The sequence below is a fragment of the Schistocerca gregaria genome, chromosome 7, assembly GCF_023897955.1.
Source record: "Schistocerca gregaria isolate iqSchGreg1 chromosome 7, iqSchGreg1.2, whole genome shotgun sequence".
NCBI lineage: Eukaryota > Metazoa > Arthropoda > Insecta > Orthoptera > Acrididae > Schistocerca > Schistocerca gregaria.
In genome coordinates, this window is record NC_064926.1 from 24,792,284 (window position 1) to 24,812,519 (window position 20,236).

Genomic DNA, 20,236 nt, shown 5'->3' on the forward strand with positions numbered 1-20,236 from the left:
CAGTGCTGCGGCACTTCTGCGTGCTCGGTGGCGGCGGGGGAGGGGTGGGGGGTCACGATATCAGGCAGTTGTACGAGTTTCGTTTGCTCTTCAGTTTATGTACGTCCTCCGAGCTCCACTCCAGTCCACCACCGCCAATAGAGCTGACACATTGACCTTGGCAGCCACTCGTGCTGGTGAAACGTCAGGAAAAATCACCAAATAAACGTCGGCCGAAGAACACGAGACGGTAGCCAAGAGGCAACTGGTTAACAAGCGGCCACGAAAGCCTCAACAGTTTTGTAATTTTAATAATAATTACAATTTTAGCAGAAGCTGAGAAAGAAATTGAATACACTGAGGCGGCAAAAGTAACGGGTTAGCTATACGCACATATCGTGTACACGCGGTGTAAAAGGGCAGTATATTTGCGGAGCTGTCATTCGCACTCGGGTGATTCATGTGAACAGGTTTCCGACATGATTATGGCTGCAAGATGGGAATTAACAGACAGAGCGTATATAGATATTGTCTGCAAAATATACTGCAGATAGTCAGTTGAAAAAAAGTAATAAATGAAAACGTTATACCCCGTGCTGAAGTTTTACTCATGAACAGCGAAAACATGCTAAGCGACAAACACTTTTTCTTTCATTATTTCGTGAGGGTGTCACAGAGAAAAAGTTTCTAAAAGGTCTGAAGTAATTTGTAAATGCTTCTTGTAGGTCATTAAGTGCTCTCATTTTCAGTTACTCCATGAATATAGTCTGGGTAATTTACGCCCTGTCAGCTATATTGCCTGAAGACATATACACAGTTTCTAACTTGAATACTTGATTTATTGTTTTAAAACTTTAACGTATGATTACACCCCTTAATGAGTACATTCTTACAGCACTTAACCTTTTAAATTCATTCAGGAATTATATGACGTATTGAAAGTGACTTTTTGTTGCCCTTGGAAGCCGCTTAGACAGACAAACTGCAAATGGAATTGTGCGACCATTTTGGCCGTTTAGTAATTGTGTGCCAAACCAGAACTCGAAACTGAAACCTTGCATTTCGTCTTATCGGGCGATCTGAGCAGGCAAAATGCACGAATCGCCTTCACAAATTTACTATGTGGGTACCTGTCCCCAGCCTCCTAAATTTACCTGGTGTTCTCGTGTACATCTTGCGGGACGAGCACTTCCGAAAGAGAGGATTTCGCTTAGTCACATTCTAGGACCTAAATCAGTGAGAGGACCTCCTGAGCCGTGGTTGGGTAGCTCAGTCGGCAAGAGCATTTCGTGCGCCATGTGTAGTTCCATGTTCCAGCCCCGGTCTTCACTTGCTACAGAGTTTCGACGAAAAACGCACTCCCCGCAAAAGAATGAAAGATTCATTCTGGATAGGAGCCATCTGTTAGTATGTCTGCGTTAGCTATGGTCTCAGATTCTTTCGGATATACTCATAGAATCCAGATCACTAAACGACTGAAACTGGCGCAGGAGTGCAAAGACCGCTGCAGGTTTCCTATCTAAACCCCTTTAACACGATCAACTTAACTTGTGTCACTTGATCAATCGGGACTAGTGAGTCTACTGCAGTGCCCCTGGCGTCTTATTCCCGTACTGAGTGTAAGTCTCATCCGTTTCGAATGGTCATTTTGGTTTACACGTCAGCGCCAAACTGCATATGGTATAAGAGCTGTCTGCTGTGCAGTTTGGCATCCGAACAGTGAAAGTGAGGCTATGAGGGACTGTCCTTTTTATGAAAATCGAAATATGGTAATAATAATGAAGGAACAAGCAATTATAACAGAGTTTATTAATGACCGCAGCAGAGGTCATTGTGTTTGTTAAAGGCCGCGAGGTAAATTCTTTACACTTCTAAGAAGTAAAAGAGAAGGAAAAGTGTCATTCAGTCGTTTCAGAACATATACATTTATTTGCTGCCAGCCACGGTGGTCTAGCGGTTCTAGGCGCTCAGTCCGGAACCGCGCGACTGCTACGGTCGCAGGTTCGAATCCTGCCTCGGGCATGGATGTGTGTGATGTCCTTAGGTTAGTTAGGTTTAAGTAGTTCTAAGTCCTAGGGGACTGATGACCACAGATGTGAAGTCCCATAGTGCTCAGAGCCATTTGAACCATTTATTTGCTCGAGAAAATGTATACTTGCAAACAATATCTAGAACGCCGTAAATAGTGTCTTTTTGCTTTACAGTATCCTTTGTATCTTGTTTTCTTGCTAAGTGTCAAATAACATCGAAAATTATTTTTCTCGTCAGATTCTGACTTTTCACTGACGAAATAATTTTCTTTAAAATACATTTTACGCTCTTATTTATGCTAACAGTAGGTTTTGTCTACCTGAAACATAAACACCTTTTAACTTTAAAAAAATTCGCCTCTCTGGTAGGAGAACATCAGTAGGAAAAAAATAGCAGGGCCTTGTGTAACTTTATAGTGTGCCACGAAAAAAAAGCAGATAACACAGTAAAGATTAAGAGGACACGAAAGCACAAATTTCTATGGTAGTAGACGCCGCCATAGTCCCCTGTTTCGGCGCGTACTCGGGAACTTGGAACTGCCCGCTCGGCATCTACATCTACATCTACATCCGTACTCCGCAAGCCACCTGACGGTGTGTGGCGGAGGGTACCCTGAGTACCTCTATCGGTTCTCCCTTCTATTCCAGTCTCGTATTGTACGTGGAAAGAAGGATTGTCGGTATGCTTCTGTGTGGGCTCTAATCTCTCTGATTTTATCCTCATGGTCTCTTCGCGAGATGTACGTAGGAGGGAGCAATATACTGCTTGACTCTTCGGTGAAGGTATGTTCTCGAAACTTTAACAAAAGCCCGTACCGAGCTACTGAGCGTCTCTCCTGCAGAGTCTTCCACTGGAGTTTATCTATCATCTCCGTAACGCTTTCGCAATTACTAAATGATCCTGTAACGAAGCGCGCTGCTCTCCTTGGATCTTCTCTATCTCTTCTATCAACCCTACCTGGTGCGGATCCCACACTGCTGAGCAGTATTCAAGCATTGGGCGAACAAGCGTACTGTAACCTACTTCCTTTGTTGTCGGATTGCATTTCCTTAGGATTCTTCCAATGAATCTCAGTCTGGCATCTGCTTTACCGACGATCAACTTTATATGATCATTCCATTTTAAATCACTCCTAATGCGAACTCCCAGATAATTTATGGAATTAACTGCTTCCAGTTGCTGACCTGCTATTTTGTAGCTAAATGATAAGGGACCTATCTTTCTATGTATTCGCATCACATTACACTTCGCTACATTGAGATTCAATTGCCATTCCGTGCACCATGCGTCAATTCGCTGCAGATCCTCCTGCATTTCAGTACAATTTTCCATTGTTGCAACCTCTCGATACACCACAGCATCATCTGCAAAAAGCCTCACAGAACTTCGGAACAGATCAGTGACATCATGAACGTACTCTGGTCGTTGCTGCGTGCTCACCTACACAGGCGCGCATGCCGCGAATAGTCCATTTCGAGCAGGAATCCACTAGTGTCAAAGCGGCCTTAACAGCTTTTAGGGGCAACTAAAATTTGGTTTTTCAGTCTTTCATTTAATTCTTAACCAATTTTAAAAATTTAAAACTCTGTCGTAATCTGCTCACTGAGAAATGTTATTTTACGTTAAAGGTTTAACAAAAGAAGTAAAGTACTGAAGTTAGAATATATATGAGAGCACTTAGCGACTTCCGACAAAGTTTACACATAATTTCAAACCTTTTCGAGACTTTTTCTCGCTGACTTCCATCATGATAAGGAAAACGTTTCCACTGTTTGGCTGTTCTTTCAGTAAAACTTCATCAATAGGAGTGTTTTAATTTATTACCTCTTCAATACTGACTCTATTCGCAACATATTACGCAGATAGTATTCACGTATATCACTGAACGTACCTGCAAAATTACATCATTGTACGACAGATAGTTCATGGGATCAGGAGCTATGGTCTCATAAACATTATATTTGGGGTGGGGGGACTTTTACTGGTCAGACAGGATATGAATTGAGTGGGTAAATGTTTTTATCGAAACACACCGACGAAATGTTTGTGAACCAATTATGTATTTGCTGGATGTTTGTTGTGGGGACGAAGAACTCATTCAGCCAACCTATCACTTATCGACAGTTTATCCAGTTTCGAAAATATATACCATCTATACGACCGACTTCAAAGTTCTTCATTACTGCTTTATTCCAACAGTATCGGGCTTGGTCCGATCGCATGTTTTAGGGGAAGTCGTAAATGCAGAACAAAAGACACTGTAATAGATACTATTTTAATACTGAAAAATAATGAAACACACTGCCCCACAAGAGAAGGTGACGCACGAAAAGAGGAGGAGGAAAGTACACGAAATTTCAAGGGATGAGAAGGTATGTCATGTTACTTCAGTGATTTCAAAATCGAATCAAATTTACAAAGATCTTGACAGTATTGGTACACTCACCAGCACGACGTTACACCTCCTAAAGCTTCGGTGCAGGCACTGATTCAGTAGGGACTGTGTCATAAAGGCGTTGTATCGTCTCCTGAGGCGATCTAGATTATAACTGTAGTATCTGGATACTGCCACTGAAATGACATCCGAGTTGATTCCAAACATCTTCTATCGAGGACAGATCTGTGGATCTTGCAGGCCACTAGAGTACCTCACCTTCGCATGAACAGTTCATGGAGACGCATGCCGTACGTGGACGAGTATTGTCCAGTTGAAGAGTGGCACAGCAATACTGACGCCTGAGATGCAACACGTGAGGACGTATGATGTCCGTGAGGCACCGCTGCGTCATCAGAGCTCTCTCAATCACTACCAGCCGTGACCTCAAGTCACTAGCGACGGCTCCCCACACCGTAACATCGCTTTGCCTCTCCAAAACCACTGGAAGAACGGGATCCCTCCCCAGGTCGCTACCACGCTCGCCGACGATGTTCGTCCGGGGTAGCGCGGAACCGCGATTCATCTCTGAACACAGTGGGACGACACTGCAAACGCACCCATTTGTGTTGTGCTGCTGACGGCGGCCTACGCATAGGAACAATAATTCCCCAGCACGGCTGCTGTTCGTCTCCGACCAGTTGCATAGGGAGACTTATTTGTTCTCGGATGGTTGCGACGTGCTTTGTGTACGATACGGCGATCCACCCTTGCGGGGATCAGTTATGACGTCCGCCGCTTTGACGACTAGATGCTTGCCCTCACCGCCCATCCAATCCAACATCGTGTCACTGTGATGTTATAATGGCCCACAAACCTGGATATTGCACGATTCGACCAGCAGACCAAAAGAGGACCCACCGTTAGGCCCTTTTCAAATTCTGTCAGGTACTGATAATATCTCACATGATTACATGGGTTCTCCGTGTCCTTGACAGTGACCGCCCAACATCTGTCGCTATTCACAGTACTTATACGAGGAGCGACAATAAAGTAATGAGACTGAGGTAAAAAAAAGAAATGCTGCTTACCGCTTTAGTCAAGTTTAGTGTTGTCTCCTTGAAAGTAGTTCCCTTCTCATTGCAAACACCTTTTCAAGCGCTTCTGCTATTGGTGGAGGATATTACAGAATACGAGTTCCAGAAATGTTTCCATCAATGGGAAACGAGTACTGATATTGTTAATTACAGTATTTATGTGACAGACTTACCGATTTCAACTACAGATGGCAGATTCGTTCTGACACAACCATACACTCTTCTTAGTGTCTTGGTTTATTCATTTGGTTGACGATGACGAGGGTCTTGGAGGATATTACAGAAGACGAGTTCCAGAAATGTTACCAACACCCTCGTCACAGCTTTTTGGACGTCTTGTGTTGTTTGGAAATGGTGTCCCTTGATCGCCGTTTTGACTCTTGGAAATAGAAAAAAGTCGCACGGAGCGATATCTGGTGAATAAGATGTCTGTGGTAGTACTGAAATTTATGTTGAGGTTAAAAATTGCTGTACTGACACAGCATCATGCGATCGCGCATTCTCGTGATGCAGAATCCAATTATTAGCAATGTTGGCATGGACACGAAGAACTCTTTTACGAAGTCTTTCTAAAATTTCTTTGTAGTAATATTGGTTAACTCTTTGTCCAGGAGGCACTCACTCTTTATGAACAATTCCCTTGGAATCAAAGAACACACAAGCATGCATTTCACTTTTGACTTTGACATTAGAGCTTTTTTTGGCTTGGGTTATCCCTTTGAGCACCATTGCGAACTTTGGGGTTTTGCCTCTGGATTGCACTGAAAAAAAAAAAAAATCTTACAATACTAGTGATAACACGGCACAACAATTCTGGATTGATTTCCGTTTGCTCTAACAGATCGGCTGCCACATTTTTCCGTGTTTCTCACTGTTGTGGTGTAATATTTTTGGGGACCACTTTTGCACAAATCTTTCTCATACCAAGATCTTCAGTTATTATTAGACGAACCGTTTCTTGGTAGATGTTCAGTTCTTCTGCAATCATTTTCATGGATAATCTTCTATCAGATCGTACGAGTTCATGCAACCTTGCCAAGTTGACAACTGTCCGTGAGGCTGATGGTCACCCACTGCGGTCTTCATCTTCAGTATCCGTTCTGCCTTCACTAAACATTTTATTCCAACAAAACACTTGAGCTCTTGTCATAACCTCCTCTCCAAAAGCCTTCTGAAGCTTACTGTAAGTTGTCGTCGCGTTTTCACCCAATTTAACGCAAAAAGAAATGGCATACCGTTGCGAAATATAAGCGGTGCCATTTCCGTGACGAGAGACAAAAACACGTGTTAACTTATTACAGCACAACTCACGACTGAGCAGTTGCATCTATGTGCCGCTTGGACTAGAATCAGCTTATAGACCAAGGTCAAAGAATTTGTGCCTACGCAAGCGTGCAGGGTCGCCACAACTTGCAAAGAAAATCAGTTTCATTTCTTTATTGTCACACCTTGTATACCCTACATGGCTTGGTTACAATATTAAATCCGAACAACCTTTATGTACTCTGGCAGCTATTCTACGTATCACAGGGAATTGGAACTCTAAGCACTTACATACCCTCAGGTGGTGTGAACGTGTACGACGTTCGAATGAACCGTATCTTCTGGATACTAAACTTTTTTCGCCAGCCTGTGTTCAATAGGGTCTGCTATTGGTTACAAAACTGACACAAGGAGATCGTGGACTACAGGAAAGTCACGTGAGATCATTGACCTGAAAGACAGGTAATTTCTAATTTAAATTAAAAATGGGAAACGAGTACTGATATTCCTGGAATGAAATTTTCACTCTACAGCGGAGTGTGCGCTGATATGAAACTTCCTGGCAGATTAAAACTGTGTGCCGGACCGAGACTCGAACTCGGGACCTTTGCCTTTCGCGGGCAAGTGCTCGCAGGAGAGCTTCTGTAAAGTTTGGAAGGTAGGAGACGAGGTACTGGCAGAAGTAAAGCTGTGAGGTCGGGGCGTGAGTCGCGCTTGGGTAGCTCAGTCGGTAGAGCACTTGCCCGCGGATGGCAAAGGTCCCGAGTTCGAGTCTCGGTCCGGCACACAGTTTTAATCTGCCAGGAAGTTTCGAGTACTGATATTGTTAATTATAGTATTTATGTTACAGACTTACCGATTTCGACTGCAGATGGCAGATTCGTTCTGACTCAGCCATACACTCTTCTTAGTGTCTTTGGTTTGTTCATTTGGTTGACGATGATAAGGGTCTTGGAGGATATTACTTCCCATAGTGCTGAAACTGCCTTACAATAACGACGTCAGCAAGACTTATTACTTGCCGTATTTTGTCTTTATTATTCCTGCTCTGAACAGATTGTGATTCCTAAAGAGAGTCAGAATAGTGTTTATTTTCTTTACAGCTCCATGCAGTGTGGAACATTTCGACGTCAGAAACGATCTTTCAAGAGTAGTGCAAAATTTTAGACGTAAAGTATATCATGCTACATCTCGCCACATTGCGACCTAAATTAATCCGGCTTCTTTCATCATTGACAGTAGCATCTATTTTGTTTCCTTGGGGCTTTTTGCGCTCGATCACTACCTCACTTGAGATGTTATGTCTCTATCGACTGTTTTCGCTTCACTTGTCAGTATAAAACGAAGAAGGAAAGATATGGAAACGTTCGGCATAGTAATGTGTAAGCGCCCGTTGTAAGCACTCAGAATAATTTATCCAGATAATGTAAGAAACTAATGCTGAACTTAACGCAAAACTTCGGATTCGCCTAACTATTGGAGATAAATGTACAGATTCGCCTAAACTATTATACATAAATGTCCAGCGTCTCCACAACTTACATTACGATTCAGTTTTCAGTGCATCGATATATTGTGTTATTATAGGCGTCTAACGGTTGTAGAGCGGACTTAGTAAATAAGGTTTTGATAAGGAGCCCATGTCCAGAAACGTACCATTTGTATTTACAAAAGTTTGAAGGTCGGATCACTTTCTCTTTCAAAACTCGCTTTTCACGGAACGATAAGTGATGGCAAAGCGGCAGAAAACATATTCCAGAAACTTTTCCCGGAGTGCCTAGGTCGTTATACCTCTCTTTCATTGCGTCCAGTAAACGAAGTAGAGACGAGGTGCAGATCGACCAACTCTACGTCAGTCACACTGCCGTGTCCCACTGTTAACGTGCAGCTAAACACTGCCGGAAGAACACACCCGAGCACTGCTGAAAGCAAGCCTGAGAGCTAAGAGGTAAGTGGGCATTACTGTAGTCAACATCAAGCACCGGTAATGAATGGAACAACTTTGTTTCCAAACAAGACACGCAGCAGATATCGTCGACATTTGCAGTCTTGTGGAGATATTTTCCTTGCAATACAGATACAAAAGGAATGATACGAAATGCTGTTACCCTGTAACGCGTTATCGGAGGCAGTGGACCTCTTATACCAAAATACTTAGGAAATATTCCTGAAGATTCTCAGAAATCATGACGATGGAATTCGGGCTTACTCAGCGTGCTCATGATCATAGTACAGTGACATGTCTTTATCACCACTTGGACGGAAATATCGAAACGTTCGATACAGTCCGTCAGCTTTGTTTGATCCATGATGTCGTCAAAATGGCGAGCACCTTATTTAATATGGCGACCATGATATCACACATTCAAGAAGTGAAGATACGGAAACAACGCCATTGTATAAAATACCATAAAAATATTTCGAAGAATATGAAACTAATGGGACAAGCGTGGGAATGTGGGGTTTTGGTTGGGGACAAGCAAACCTCAGTTCTATGATACCAACAAACAAATCAGCAATAAACTGGTCTCAGAAATTTCACTTGACCTGGCTCAAACGAGATTCAGGATACCACGAAATGACAACGTTTCAAAATCTGATAATGAAAACTTCACATCATCTATATCGCTCAAACAGTCCACGATACGACGAAACCACAAGTGGCCCCAAAAGCTGGTATAAAAAGTTCACTTAAACAGCTGAAAGTCACTGATACAACAAAACCAGAGCTCGTTCCAAAAACTATTATAGATGGTTCAAATGGCTATGAGCACTATGGGACTTAACAGCTGAGGTCATCAGTCCCCTAGAACTTAGAACTACTTAAACCTAACTAACCTAGGGACATTACACACAGCCATGCCCGAGGCAGGATTCGAACCTGCGACCGTAGCAGTCGCGCGGTTCCGGACTGAGCGCCTAGAACCGCGAGACCACCGCGGCCGGCCAACTATTATAGAAAACTTCACTCGGCCTATATAGCTAAGCTCAAGCCGACGATGCCGGGAAACCACAATTCATTCCATTAACTAATACTGGAAACTTTACCTATACAGCAACAACACACTCCGAAATATAAAAAAAAACCTCGCTCCAGTATTACTCTAAACCTGACTTAATCAAAACGTCTACAATAAAATCGGCAGCATCAAGAAACCGAAACTCGCTAATATAAATGCTATCGAAAATATAACAGCTGGTACCGCGAAACACTTATCGGTCTTAATTAATCGTTATTTACCGCAACCCACAAGTTCATAAAAATTTTCCATTAACATACTACAACTAATAGCTATAATTATTACTCTGCAAATGAAGTAAATACTGATGTAATTTTGTTCAATAGACTGTCCTCCTTCACCAATAAAAATATCTGCCGTTATACCCCTAACAATATATGCCATTGGGAGTTCAGAACAAAATAAACAGCATTAACTTTGGTCAACTTCGTAGATTCTCCACAAGCATGCCATGTGACGCGCTGGGTCAGCAGACAACACAATCGGAACAACTTTGCTGTTGTCGCCATGTCGTCACCCATTACGACAAGCAACGACCTAGTACTGAATTTCCTCGTCGTGTCTAACTAATCACAAAAAGAAAATCAAACATTAAATCTGCAAAAATTTACAACATGCCGAGCTAACAGTTCCAAGGCCGAAAATCAAATATGTCGCCAGCATCCGCCAACACTACAATAACTCACTAACGACGTTCCGAACACACAATTCCGACACCTGATAAAGAGCACGGCACCACACACGTCACTCATTAACAACATTTAAAATCAATTTCAAAACGGCGACATTTAACACTAGGGAGCAGCACTAAAAACTACAAAACGCTCTCTTCAAAGGCGACCCATTTCACTTGCACCTCAGAACCGTGACGTCAGATAACACTTGTGCGTCTAGGGTCAATGCAGACGACTGTATCGGACGTTTCGGTTGACCCCTGTGTAAAGATTATTTTGCAGTCCTTAAATTCTAATTTAACTTGAGGTTATGCTGAAGCTTTGTTACGAAAGTGAACCGGTGTTTCTCAAGTCACCCTCCAGTCACAGAGTGGGAAATACTAGTTACGTCGACAGGGACGGTAATAGCGTACAGTACGTAGGCAGCGCATAAACGAAATGAAGGCGATGTCAGGGGACGCGGGCCGACCACTGGAGTGCTACGCTTAATTGTTAGGAAGGACAGGGGCGCAGGTAACAACGGAACAGTGAATGGCCGCCTCACCGGAGCAGCAGCCCTCATTAAGGTGGATTTGTAGCGACCGGCCGAGCTCCTTTTTATCGTTTTGTCGTATTTTGATGAAAACGGCCGGCCGGCTTGTTTTTTTTGTGAAGGCGGCGATAAAGAGGCTGCGGCGGCGAGCCAAGCAATTAAAGCGGCGGCCCGGGGCGGCCGTTTCCGGCAGAGGCGAGGCGAGTAGCCCGAGGCCCGAGCCCCGCCGCGTGGGGCGGCAGCAGGGCGCCCACAGGCTGCACGCAGACGAGTAAGCACCCGCGTCACACTACAGAGTCGCGAGGCGCGGCGCCAAGTGGCCCTCACATGGTTCAAATGGCCACCCCGGTCGGCTATTGGCCCTCAGCTGAAGCGCATATGTATATATGCCGCTTGTGAGTGCCACAGAATTGATGATCTCTTGAAAACCCGTGGTTAATTGTACGATTCGTTGTAATAAAATGACGGGAAACGTCATATTCGTGGTAAAAGAAATAAGAGACTATGCCATTTGAAGGCAGCGGCACATCAAAAACGCATTATTCTTGGTACAATTTGTTATAATTAAATGTCAGTAACACATCTACGGTTAAAGATTTCACGAGATTGTAAAGTGCGAAGAATCGGGGTGAACCATTCATGATCGGTAGCGCAGTGACTAGTGTCATAGTCTTGATCACAATCCACTCACGTGTTGTTGCTCCGCATCTCACTGCTTCCAAACACTTTTTTAATAACTTCCTCATTTTCAATAGGTTCTGATAGTTTCTTACCACTGTAATGTAAATATGTTCTATAATATTTGCTGTTATATAAATATAACTGCGCTTTTTCTGAGAAGTTCGATTGGCTTTATCTGCAAGACAGCTTACGCTACTTGCAGTACAATATTTTGCACTTTCTTGTTTTAAGTGTAGTGTTTTCATATGTTGCACACATTTGGCTACTCAATGGAAACAGTGATGAAGCAAGAATGAACTTAGGACTCTACTAAAAAGTGACAATGATGAAATATCTTGCGTGTAGAACTATTGCATATTTGTATCGCACTATTTATAATTGAACTTTTATAAGCCGATGTCCTCCTTGGCTGGATATGGTACTCTCCCTTTTTGCCTTATAGTATATTCACAGATATTGAAGCATTTATTTGTATGTAACTGCAGACAAAACAGTATGACTAGCACAGGGACGGAGAGGAAATGTGCATTTTGAGAGCTAACGTGGAGATTTCGTAAGCATTGTGATTTGTGAACCAGATACGGCCGACAACTGCTGCGATCGCGTAGACCACGTGGCGGCACACATACCTCACAAGTCGCATCGTTTGTGAGCGCTCGACAGCACGTTGCACTCGGCACGCCCAAAGGCACAGTCAGCTGAAGCCCACACTGTGTGGGCGAGGCGGCATCGCTGCGCGGACACATGCTGAGTTTTTGGTTAAAAACTGCACTAATTTCACAATGCCGACGGTGTCGTAACATGTAAAGGATGGAGGCAAGAAGCGTACACGTTTTAAAAAGAGAGAAAACGAGTAAATACTACTGTCTGTCTATGCCAACGCACAGTCGCGGGGAATTGTTCTAGCGACGATATAGGCCGAAAATGTGGATATCCACGGACGTAATCGACATTGACAAGGGTCAGAGTGTTATGGCCCTGCGGCTAGAAAAGAGCGTCTCGGAAACGGCAGAGCAGGTTGGCTGTCCTACGCACCTGTGGAAAACCGGCCGAAGGACGGCGAAACCACGGGTAGGCGACGAGGAGCTGCACGTCCGCGCCTCAGCACAGGACGCGCGGGCTGCGCAGGCGGCGACGGCGGCAGGCCTGCTGCGGGTGCACAGTGCTGGCGCACACACCGGCGTTCCGGCGCACGTTGTTGAACACGAGGCTCCGCACAAGAGTGCTCCTAAATGTTCCCGTGTCGACTCATCGGCAATGACAAATGCGATTGCACTGCCCACGGGATCATCAAGAATGGACTCTGACGAAGGTGCAGCCTTCCTGAATGAATTACTTTTGTCGTTACGCCAGTTCGACGGTCGTGTACGGATATACTGTCATCCAAGCGAACTACTGCACCGCCCCATAGACGCACTCCATTCGCCACCGTAGGCAGTGTTATGCTCTGAGGGACATTCGTATGGACTTCCAGGGGATCCCTCGTACGAATCGAAGGCCCCGTGCCAGCCGCGGGCTGTGTGTACATCATTACGGACCATCTGCATCCCTTCATTTTTGATGTCTTTACTGACGGCGATGGCATCTTCTAGCAGGATAACAGTCCGCGTCAGAAAGTCAGTCAGAATCTTTCTACAGCGGTTTGAGGATCGTGATAGCGAACTCACGTCAATGTCTACACAACCAAATTTGCCTGATCTGAACCGAATGGAACACATCTGGGACGCTATCGGGCACCAGCACGCCACGCACAGAACACCGGTCCGTACCTCAGGGGAATTGCATGATGTTTGCGTAGACAACTGGTGTCACATAGGAATGGAAACGTAACGAGAACTTGTCCAATCCACGTCACTCTAAATCGCTGCCATACTGCATTCCAAAAGTGTACCAACATGCCACTAAGTAGGTGGTCGAAATCTTTTGCTTCATCATTCCCGGCCACGCCTATGTGCTCGTCCTGATCGGGCCGCCTGAGTTGGTTTCCGGTAACCGGACGAAGAAAGCTATTGTCCAGAGATCATGGGCTGATCTTTCCATAATCCTAAATGGGTTGCGGTCTGAGATCACTGGGATCGCTTAAGGACTTCGGTACGCGTAGGTGCTTCCCAGCAACTACTGCACAGGAACTTCTGAAAGTCCTGCCAGGAAGTACATCTACATCCACATGGATATACTGCAAATCACACTTAAGGGCCTCGCAGAATGTTTATCGAACCACTTTCACGATAATTCTCTATAATTCCAATCTCGAGAAGCGCGCGGAAAACAACGAACGCCTAAATCTTTCCGTGGGTGCTCTGATTTTCCTTATTTTATTAGGGGATGTAGGTGAGCGTCAACAAAATATTTTTGCATTCTGAAGGCAAAGTTGGTCAGTGAAATTTCGTGAGAAGATTCTACAGCAACGAAAAACGCATTTCTTTTAATGGCGTCCACCCCAAATCCTGTCTCATGTCCGTGACACTCTCTCGTCCCTGTTTCGGGATAATACAAAACGTGCTGCTCTTCTTTGAACTTTCTCAATGTACTCCGTTAATCCCGTCTGGCAAGGATCCCAGACCGCGCACTCCAAAAGAGGACGGACAAGTGTACTGTAGGCAATCTCTTTAGTAGATCTCTTACGTTTCTCAGTGTTCTGCCAATAAAATGCAGTCTTTTGTTAGCCTTCCCCACAACATTCTCTGAGTGTTCTTTCAAATTTAGGTTGTTCGTAATTGTAATTTCTAGGTGTATAGTTGAAATAATGGCTTTCAGATTTGACTGATTTATCTAGTAGCCTATGTTTAACGGATTCCTTTCGTCGATCATGTGCACGACCTCACACTTTTGATTATTTAGGGTCAGCTCCCAATTTTCAGTCTGGAACCACGCGACCGCTACGGTCGCAGGTTCGAATCCTGCCTCGGGCATCGATGTGTGTGATGTCCTAGGGTTAGTTAGGTTTAAGTAGTTCTAAGTTCTAGGGAACTGATGACCTCAGAAGTTAAGTCCCATAGTGCTCAGAGCAATTTAAACCATTTTTTTGCCAATTTTCACACCATACAGATATCTTTTGTATATCTTTTTTCAATTTGTTTTTCTCTTCTTATGACTTTAATAGACGATAAACAACTGTATCATCTCGAAACAATCTAAGTCGGCTGCTCAGATTGTCTCCTAAATCGTTTATGTAGATGAAGAACAGCAGAGGAGCTATAACACTACCTTGGGGAACGCCGGAACTCACTTCCATTTTACTCGACGATTTCCGTCAATTGCTAAGAACTGTGACTTCTCTGAAAGGAAATCAGGAACCCAGTCACATAGCTGAGACGATATTCCATAAGCACGAAATTTCACTTCCAGCAGCTTGTGAGTTACGGTTTCAAAAGCCTACTAGGAATGTAGAAGTACTCAATGAAATTTAAACCCCTTGTCAGTAGCATTCATCACTCAAGTAACAAATCCCAAAGAGGTTGTATTAGTGGAGTCAGGAAATGGTAAATGGAAATGCCTGTGTTCTGCTTCTGTAGTTGAATTTCTGAAATGAAAAGGAAGCGAGGAGCTCTCGAAATTGGGACTCAGCAGCCAGCCCTCACGGTGGGACACAAGTGGGACTTTAAAAGTTTCCGGAGTTCAGTGTGAGTGGTCCTTAGTGGTAAACCAAGTTGTTCTCCCACTACAGAAATCCTTGCCGCGCGGGGTAGAGACGCGGTCCGGGGCGTCTTGCCACGGTTCGCACGGCTTCCCCGTTCGAGTCCACCCTCGAGCATCGGTGTGTGTGTGTTGCCCTTAATTTAAGCTAGACTAAGCAGTGTGTAAGCCTAGGGACAGATGACCTCAGCAGTATGGTCCCATAGGAACTTACCACAAATTTCCAAATTTACAAAAATCCTTGAAAGAGTTCGCAGGTGGCTTCCCCTGCGCGGGGGACGAATTCTGGTGCAGTCATTTCTGGTCATTTTCATTCTAACAGAGTGTCGCCTATTTTCGGTGGTTGGTTATATTGTATCAGATTGTTGATCCATTAACTAGCTGCATGTAGATGGACTTCAGTTATCTAAGCGGGCGGTATTGGACTGGAGCAGAGAAATTCCATTTCCATGGAAATTTGAAAAAAAAAATCGGTGTAACCTTTTCCCTACTGCTTTAAACCGTTTTCGGCTTTTGTCGCTGTGTATATGTCTTGCCGCAGCGTAACTCAGGGCACACAAATTATTCAGACTATTTTCTAGTATCTGGGTATGAGAGCACTTAGCAACATTCAACAAACTTTATACATATTTTCAAACCTTTTCGAAACTTTTTTCTCGCTGACACCCCGCCAAAAGTATTGAAAGGAAAAAAAGATTATTGCTTACTATATTTTCGCTGTTCATATAGTTAACTATCAGCATGAGACATGACGTTTTAATTTATTACTTCTTCACTACCAACCTTATTCGCAACACATTTTGCAGACGGTATCATCACAAGATACCGAATGTGCTTGCAAAATTACATCGTTATGCGACAGAGTTTCAGGGAGAGCATTAGGGAACGATTGACAAGAATGGGGGAAAGAAATACAGTAGAAGAAGAATGGTAGCTTTGAGAGATGAAATAGTGAAAACAGCAGAGGTAAAAAGACGAGGGCTAATAGAAATCCTTGGGTAACAGGAGACATATTGAATTTAATTGATGAAAGGAGAAAATACAAAAATGCAGTAAATGAAGCGGGCAAAAAGGAATAAAAAAGTCTCAAAAATGAGATCCACAGGAAGTGCAAAGTGGCTAAACAGGGTTGGCTAGAGGATAAATGTAAGGATATAGAAGCATGAAGCCGGACGCTGGTGGCCGAGCGGTTCTAAGCGCTTCAGTCTGACCGCTACGGTCGCAGGTTCGAGTCCTGCCTCGGGCATGGATGTGTGTGATGTCCTTCGGTTAGTTAGGTTTAAGTAGTTCTACGTTCTATGGGATTGATGACCACAGCATTTAAGTCCCATAGTGCTCAGAGCCATTTGAATCATTTTGAGGTTCGCCGATGATATTGTAATTCTGTCAGAGACAGCAAAGGACGTAGAAGAGCAACTGAACGGAATGGACAGTGTCTTGAAAGGAGGATATAAGATGAATATCAACAAAAGCAAAATGATGATAATGGAATTTAGTCGAATTAAATCGTGTGATGCTGCGGGAATTAGATTAGGAAATGAGACACTTAAAGTAGTAAAATGAGTTTTGCTATTTGGGGAGCAAAATAACTCACGATGGTCGAAGTAGAGAGGATATAAAATGTAGACTGGCAATAGCAAGGAAAGCGTTTCTGAAGAAGAGAAATTTGATAACATCGAGTATAGATTTAAGTGTCAGGAAGTCATTTCTGAAAGTGTTTGTATGGAGTGTATCCATGTATGGAAGTGAAATGTGGACGATAAATAGTTTAGACCAGAAGAGAATCGAAGCTTTGGAAATGTGGTGCTACAGAAGAATGCTGGAGATTAGATGGGTAGACCGCATAACTAATGAGGAGGTATTGAACAGAACTGGGGAGAAGAGAGATTTGTGGCACAACTTGATTAGAAGAAGGGATCAGTTGGTAGGACACATTCTGAGCCATCAAGGGATCACCAATTTAGTATCGGAGGGCAGCGTGGAGGGTAAAAATCGTAGAGGGAGACCAAGAGATGAATACACTAAACAGATTCAGAAGGATGTAGGTTGCAGTAAGTAGTGGGAGATGAAGAAGCTTGCACAGGATAGAGTAGCATGGAGAGCTGCATCAAACCAGTCTCTGGACTGAAGACCACAACAACAACAACATGCGACACATTATTCAGGAGTTCGATTCTTTCAAGAATGTGGTATGGTGTTACTGAATAGTGCATATTGAATGGAAACCTACGAGCACCTAACGTCGAGTCTGGATGCTGCTTCTTCCCAGCGCATCCTCTAAACCAGGAATGTCCTAACAGAACTCCGCGAGCGCTGCGCCTGGTGGGGCTGTGGGGTGAGGAAGAAAAACCTGAAAGCTGCAGACAGACGCTGCTACGGCAAAGCAGTGGACCTGTCAGATGTCAAGTAGGTTGCTGACAATACTACTTGCGTTAAATCAGTGTAAGTTCTGAATTTGGAATACTATGGTGTGTACGTTCTTGGGAAAGTTGGTGAGGCCACATTGTTCAATGCCGAAAGGAAATTACCTTACTTTTCCTATCGTTTAAGAGGCATGGGAAATGCTTAAATACAGTATTGAAATGTCATTACAACACCAGCCACGAAGACGACATGATGCACTTTTCTTCTGAACGAACGACTGTAACGATGGCTGAACTGAAGGAGACCGTTAGGAAAAAATCTGAGCTAACTCTTACTGTAGTGATGGCGACATGTTTTATAGTCGACGTCACCAATTATTTGAACTTATTAAGTGTCTTAATGCAGGATTATTTGGTTACAGATATGGCGGACAAGAAATAATCCTATAAAGGTGAAATAATCCTATTGAAAAATCACCTTTTAGTTCGTCACATCGAACTTTTTCCGTACCTCAAGGCAGTCATTTGCGGACCAGACATGACTGACTACCTTTCAGTAACTGAAGAGTTTCATTTTGAGTTTTGAAAGGTATACCAAGACACTGCAGTATTGAAGACGCGTTTCGATTTATTTGTCAGACTGCTCTCGCTTTCGGCTGCTAACGTACCCTATTACTTCCAGCTTCCATTACGGGGTGTTACACAGAGCAGCAACCTGTTTATCCAATCCAGGATTTTACTTTTATGAAGTGTTACCTCAAGAGCAATGTCTTCGGCTGCACAGACAAGCCGCCAAAGGTTTTCCAGTGTTTGGCTCAGCACATGTGCGCGAACGTGTTTTTTTTGTTATGAAACTTACAATGTCCACCAGCGTTTTGGTTTAACAGATTTTAGCGTGCGTAACTCCATGTGTTTGACAGTATTGCGAAACCGTGTTCCACTTAAATTATATATTCTAAAAACGAAGAGTATAAAACGTCACAGCTTTAGGTTGAATGCGTGTTTGTAAAGGTTCTTGTAGTCCCACCCACCATATTATCACTATCTACTGTTTTTATTTAACCAAGTAATGCAGGTTCCTGCTTTGGTGGAAAAATGAAAAAAAAAGAAAATAAACACACATGATAAAAACTTGACTGTAAAAGTATCCTGCAGTATTCACCTCTTAGAAGTCTTTGCAGTATGCTGCAAACACGTCTTTCTAACTTTCGCGCGTGGGCAGACTCCGGCACTCGCACAGGACTTTCTTTGCATTTGAAATTCTTCCTACTGTTTCTCTTCATTCTCAATCCTTGATCTTAAAGACTGTTTAGTGCTCACCTTTATGCTGCAGTTCTCGAGGCTGCTTCCTTTCGCGTACAGATCAATAGGGGGCTGGGTGTCGTCGGAGGGCTCGTAATGGCGGTGTTATCGTGATGGAAATGGCACTGGTTCCTGTTAGCCGTTTCTCCTACAGGGAAATCGCTTTCCAACCTTGAGCGTCACAGCATTTTTAAACTTTCTCTTCCCTGTGTCACGCATATTTGGACCACAGCAGTTATCATTTTAGCGTTTTGCCCCTCAAAAATTACCAATGTGGCAGGTGATTTTGATCCCATTTGAAAGTTAAGTCAGCTGCACCATACAAAGCAGTGCACGATTAAAAACTGCGGGGACACTGCGAACTGAGTTTTGGGATTAGTGACCAAACTGGTAATTAAGATCAGACCGTGAAGTACAGTCTCCTCTTCTAGTTATCACTCTCATATTTTGAGTTGACGGCCTCCATATCTTGTGTTACTTTTCCCCCAGGTATACGGTAGGAATTCCACTTACCGGTTTCTCACTAATAGGAGGAGACATCGGCACATTGTGAAGTCTCTGCCCAGATACGTATATCACGAGTTGCCCGATTCGCAAATGGATACCACCCGAACACAAAATTCCTCTTAGTGACTAGACTGGTTTCCGATAATGCCGAAGACCCACAGAGCACAGCCGCGAGAACTGGCTCTGCCGAAGCCTGTAGTCGCTCCGGATTCCTTTGGGGCGAGTGTCGTGCTGTAAGTGACTGCTGCGGCTTCATCAGTCGTCAGAGACAAACTGCGGTTCATTTCGCTCCACTTGTTCGAATGGGCCTCGCGAACGGCGGCGAGCAGTAAAGCGTTCGTTGCAGACCCTCAGGGTGACAGTGGCCGGCGGCAAAGACCGCACGAGGTAAGGCTGGTCGGGTCGTCACAGCGGCCGCAGCTGCTACTGCCCAACTAAAGCCCACTGTCCACGAGCAATTGTCTCGTCTCCGTCGCCTGCTCGGGCGGAGTGAGTCTAACCGACAGGTCACGTACTTGACGTCATTTTGATGTCACATGCACTTATCGAAGACCATAGGAAATACTATCGACTTTTGCTAACAGTCGATGGGGCTGTGGGAAAAAACATCTCCGATTCCGTTATTTCGTGTCGTGATTTACGAGTTACGAAAGTATGCCGTTTCGTAGCAATGGCACACTGAAGATTCATAAAGACACATTCTTGGTATGATTTGTTATCATTGTCACATGATGACGTACTGGCGGTGAAAGCCTCAATGAGATCAGTATAAAGGAA